A 6,082-nucleotide genomic window follows, 5' to 3' on the forward strand; every position below is an offset into this window, starting at 1 on the left:
TGCAAATGATTGGATTTGCCCTTTTCTTATGGCTGAGTAGTATTCCATTGTGTATATGTACCACATCTTCTTTATCCATTCATCTATTGATGGACATTTAGGTTGCTTCCAATTCTTGGCTATTGTAAATAGTGCTGCAATAAACATAGGGGTGCATCTGTCTTTCTCAAACTTGATTGCTGCGTTCTTAGGGTAAATTCCTAGGAGTGCAATTCCTGGGTCAAATGGTAAGTCTGTTTTGAGCATTTTGATGTACCTCCATACTGTTTTCCACAATGGTTGAACTAACTTACATTCCCACCAGCAGTGTAGGAGGGTTCCCCTTTCTCCACAGCCTCGCCAACATTTGTTGTTGTTTGTCTTTTGGATGGCAGCCATCCTTACTGGTGTGAGGTGATACCTCATTGTAGTTTTAATTTGCATTTCTCTGATAATTAGCGATGTGGAGCATCTTTTCATGTGTCTGTTGGCCATCTGTATTTCTTTTTTGGAGAACTGTCTGTTCAGTTCCTCTGCCCATTTTTTAATTGGGTTATTTGTTTTTTGTTTGTTGAGGCGTGTGAGCTCCTTATATATTCTGGACGTCAAGCCTTTATCGGATGTGTCATTTTCAAATATATTCTCCCATACTGTAGGGATCCTTCTTGTTCTATTGATGGTGTCTTTTGCTGTACAGAAGCTTTTCAGCTTAATATAGTCCCACTTACTCATTTTTGCTGTTGTTTTCCTTGCCCGGGGAGATATGTTCAAGAAGAGGTCACTCATGTTTATGTCTAAGAGGTTTTCGCCTATGTTTTCTTCCAAGAGTTTAATGGTTTCATGGCTTACATTCAGGTCTTTGATCCATTTTGAGTTTACTTTTGTATATGGGGTTAGACAATGGTCCAGTTTCATTCTCCTACATGTAGCTGTCCAGTTTTGCCAGCACCACCTGTTGAAGAGACTGTCATTTCGCCATTGTATGTCCATGGCTCCTTTATCAAATATTAATTGACCATATATGTCTGGGTTAATGTCTGGATTCTCTAGTCTGTTCCATTGGTCTGTGGCTCTGCTCTTGTGCCAGTACCAAATTGTCTTGATTACTATGGCTTTATAGTAGAGCTTGAAGTTGGGGAGTGAGATCCCCCCTACTTTATTCTTCTTTCTCAGGATTGCTTTGGCTATTCGGGGTCTTTGGTGTTTCCATATGAATTTTTGAATTATTTGTTCCAGTTCATTGAAGAATGTTGCTGGTAGTTTCATAGGGATTGCATCAAATCTGTATATTGCTTTGGGCAGGATGGCCATTTTAACGATATTAATTCTTCCTAACCACGAGCATGGGATGAGTTTCCATCTGTTAGTGTCCCCTTTAATTTCTCTTAAGAGTGACTTGTAGTTTTCAGAGTATAAGTCTTTCACTTCTTTGGTTAGGTTTATTCCTAGGTATTTTATTTTTTTTGATGCAATTGTGAATGGAGTTGTTTTCCTGATTTCTCTTTCTGTTGGTTCATTGTTAGTATATAGGAAAGCCACAGATTTCTGTGTGTTGATTTTGTATCCTGCAACTTTGCTGTATTCCGATATCAGTTCTAGTAGTTTTGGAGTGGAGTCTTTAGGGTTTTTTATGTACAGTATCATGTCATCTGCAAATAGTGACAGTTTAACTTCTTCTTTACCAATCTGGATTCCTTGTATTTTTTTATTTTGTCTGATTGCCGTGGCTAGGACCTCCAGTACTATGTTAAATAACAGTGGAGAGAGTGGGCATCCCTGTCTAGTTCCCGATCTCAGAGGAAATGCTTTCAGCTTCTCGCTGTTCAATATAATGTTGGCTGTGGGTTTATCATAGATGGCCTTTATTATGTTGAGGTACTTGCCCTCTATTCCCATTTTGCTGAGAGTTTTTAACATGAATGGATGTTGAACTTTGTCAAATGCTTTTTCAGCATCTATGGAGATGATCATGTGGTTTTTGTCTTTCTTTTTGTTGATGTGGTGGATGATGTTGATGGACTTACGAATGTTGTACCATCCTTGCATCCCTGGGATGAATCCCACTTGGTCATGGTGTATGATCCTTTTGATGTATTTTTGAATTCGGTTTGCTAATATTTTGTTGAGTATTTTTGCATCTACGTTCATCAGGGATATTGGTCTGTAGTTTTCTTTTTTGGTGGGGTCTTTGCCTGGTTTTGGTATTAGGGTGATGTTAGCTTCATAGAATGAGTTTGGGAGTATCCCCTCCTCCTCTATTTTTTGGAAAACTTTAAGGAGAATGGGTATTATGTCTTCCCTGTATGTCTGATAAAATTCCGAGGTAAATCCATCTGGCCCGGGGGTTTTGTTCTTTGGTAGTTTTTTGATTACCGCTTCAATTTCGTTGCTGGTAATTGGTCTGTTTAGATTTTCTGTTTCTTCCTGGGTCAATCTTGGAAGGTTATATTTTTCTAGGAAGTTGTCCATTTCTCCTAGGTTTCCCAGCTTGTTAGCATATAGGTTTTCATAGTATTCTCCAATAATTCTTTGCATTTCCGTGGGGTCCGTCGTGATTTTTCCTTTCTCGTTTCTGATACTGTTGATTTGTGTTGACTCTCTTTTCTTCTTAATAATTCTGGCTAGAGGCTTATCTATTTTGTTTATTTTCTCGAAGAACCAGCTCTTGGTTTCATTGATTTTTGCTATTGTTTTATTCTTCTCAATTTTATTTATTTCTTCTCTGATCTTTATTATGTCCCTCCTTCTGCTGACCTTAGGCCTCATCTGTTCTTCTTTTTCCAATTTTGATAATTGTGACATTAGACCATTCATTTGGGATTGCTCTTCCTTTTTTAAATATGCTTGGATTGCTATATACTTTCCTCTTAAGACTGCTTTTGCTGTGTCCCACAGAAGTTGGGGCTTAGTGTTGTTGTTGTCATTTGTTTCCATATATTGCTGGATCTCCATTTTGATTTGGTCATTGATCCATTGATTATTTAGGAGCGTGTTGTTAAGCCTCCATGTGTTTGTGAGCCTCTTTGCTTTCTTTGTACAGTTTATTTCTAGTTTTATGCCTTTGTGGTCTGAAAAGTTGGTTGGTAGGATTTCAATCTTTTGGAATTTTCTGAGGCTCTTTTTGTGACCTAGTATGTGGTCTATTCTGGAGAATGTTCCATGTGCACTTGAGAAGAATGTATATTCTGTTGCTTTTGGATGTAGAGTTCTATAGATGTCTATTAGGTCCATCTGCTCTACTGTGTTGTTCAGTGCTTCCGTGTACTTACTTATTTTCTGCCCGGTGGATCTATCCTTTGGGGTGAGTGGTGTGTTGAAGTCTCCTAGAATGAATGCATTGCAGTCTATATCCCCCTTTAGTTCTGTTAGTATTTGTTTCACATATGCTGGTGCTCCTGTGTTGGGTGCATATATATTTAGAATGGTTATATCCTCTTGTTTGACTGAGCCCTTTATCATTATGTAGTGTCCTTCTTTATCTCTTGTTACTTTCTTTGTTTTGAAGTCTATTTTGTCTGATATTAGTACTGCAACCCCTGCTTTCTTCTCACTGTTGTTTGCTTGAAATATGTTTTTCCATCCCTTGACTTTTAGTCTGTACATGTCTTTGGGTTTGAGGTGAGTTTCTTGTAAGCAGCATATAGATGGGTCTTGCTTTTTTATCCATTCTGTTACTCTGTGTCTTTTGATTGGTGCATTCAACCCATTAACATTTAGGGTGACTATTGAAAGATATGTACTTATTGCCATTGCAGGCTTTAAATTCGTGGTTACCAAAGGTTCAAGGTTAGCCTCTTTAGTATCTTACTGCCTAACTTAGCTCGCTTATTGAGCTGTTATATACACTATCTGGAGATTCTTTTCTTCTCTCCCTTCTTGTTCCTCCTCCTCGATTCTTCATATGTTGGGTGTTTTGTGCTGTGCTCTTTCTAGGAGTGCTCCCATCTAGAGCAGTCCCTGTAAGATGTTCTGTAGAGGTGGTTTGTGTAAAGCAAATTCCCTCAGCTTTTGTTTGTCTGGGAATTGTTTAATCCCACCGTCATATTTGAATGATAGTCGTGCTGGATACAGTATCCTTGGTTCAAGGCCCTTCTGTTTCATTGTATTAAATATATCATGCCATTCTCTTCTGGCCTGTAGGGTTTCTGTTGAGAAATCTGACGTTAGCCTGATGGGTTTCCCTTTATAGGTGACCTTTTTCTCTCTAGCTGCCTTTAACACTCTTTCCTTGTCCTTGATCTTTGCCATTTTAATTATTATGTGTCTTGGTGTTGCCCTTCTTGGATCCTTTCTGTTGGGGGTTCTGTGTATTTCCGTGGTCTGTTCGATTACTTCCTCCCCCAGTGTGGGGAAGTTTTCAGCAATTATTTCTTCTAAGATACTTTCCATCTCTTTTCCTCTCTCTTCTTCTTCTGGGACCCCTATAATACGGATATTGTTCCTTTTGGATTGGTCACACAGTTCTCTTAATATTGTTTCATTCCTGGAGATCCTTTTGTCTCTCTCTATGTCAGCTTCTATGCGTTCCTGTTCTCTGATTTCAATTCCATCAATGGCCTCTTGCATTCTATCCATTCTGCTTATAAACCCTTCCAGAGTTTGTTTCATTTCTGCGATCTCCTTTCTGGCATCTGTGATCTCCTTCCGGACTTCATCCCATTTCTCTTGCGTATTTCTCTGCATCTCTGTCAGCATGTTTATGATTCTTATTTTGAATTCTTTTTCAGGGAGACTAGTTAGGTCTGTCTCCTTCTCTGGTGTTGTCTCTGTGATCTTTGTCTGCCTGTAGCTTTGCCTTTTCATGGTGATAGGAATAGTCTGCAGAACTGGGACGAGTGACGGCTGGAAGGACTTCCTTTCTTGTTGGTTTGTGGCCCTCCTCTCCTGGGAGAACAGCGGCCTCTAGTGGCTTGTGCTGCGCAGCTGCGCGCAGACAGGGTTTCTGCTTCCTGCCCGGCTGCTATGGAGTTAATCTCCGCTGTTGCTGTGGGCGTGGCCTGGCTCGGGCAGCTACTCCAAAATGGTGGAGTCGCGTTGGAGCAGGAGCTGCTGGGAGGCTATTTATCTCCGTAAGGGGCCTCCCTGCTCCCTGCAGCCCAGGGGTTAGGGTGCCCAGAGATCCCGGATTCCCTACCTCTGGATTAAGTGACCCGCCCTGCCCCTTTAAGACTTCCAAAAAGCACCCGCCAAAACAAAACAACGCCCACCAAAAAAAAAAAAAGAAAAAAAAATTTTTTTAATTAAAAAAAAAAAAAAAAGTTTTTAATTAAAAAAAAAAAAGGTGGTCGTTCGTTTTTCTTTATTCTGCGGTGCCAGCCTCAGGCCTCTGCTCACCGGTCTTTCTGCCCTGTTTCCCTAGTATTGGGGTCCCTATCCCTTTAAGACTTCCAAAAAGCGCTCGCCAAAACAAAACAGCAAAAAAGCAAAAAAAAAATGGTTGCGCACTTTTCTTATGCCCTCTGTCGCCCAGCCTCCGGTGCCCGCTCACTGTTCTTGCTGCCCTGTTTTCCCAGTATCGAGCGCCCTGCACTCTGGCCCGGATGGCTGGGGCTGGGTGCTCGGCAGTCCTGGGCTCCGTCTCCCTCCCGCTCTGCCTGCTCTTCTCCCGCCGGGACCTGGGGGGAGGGGCGCTCGGGTCCCGCCGGGCCGGGGCTTGTATCTTACCCCCTTCGCGAGGCGCTGGGTTCTCTCAGGTGCGGATGTGGTCTGGATATTGTCCTGTGTCCTCTGGTCTTTATTCTAGGAAGGGTTGTCTTTGTTATATTTTCATAGATATATGTTGTTTTGGGAGGAGATTTCCACTGCTCTACTCACGCCGCCATCTTCTGCCCCTCCCGGTAAGAGAAATATTTACAGAAATATAATGTATTCTTCAACTTCAATTGTTCAAGTTCTTTAACCAAACTTTGGCTATACCACAAGTTGTCACAAGTCAGTGTAAGTAGTTGGCCAAAAGCTCTTGAGATAACTAAGCAAAAAGAGCAAACTACACCATCCATGACCCATTAAAAGAAACCAACAAGTAAAAGTTGAGTTTAAAATGGTCATAATAATCTAGAAATTGTTTAGAAATACAAAGTGAATTTTGAAAGTTGCTCAAGCA

Source organism: Manis pentadactyla, chromosome 5, assembly GCF_030020395.1.
Source record: "Manis pentadactyla isolate mManPen7 chromosome 5, mManPen7.hap1, whole genome shotgun sequence".
Classification (NCBI taxonomy): domain Eukaryota; kingdom Metazoa; phylum Chordata; class Mammalia; order Pholidota; family Manidae; genus Manis; species Manis pentadactyla.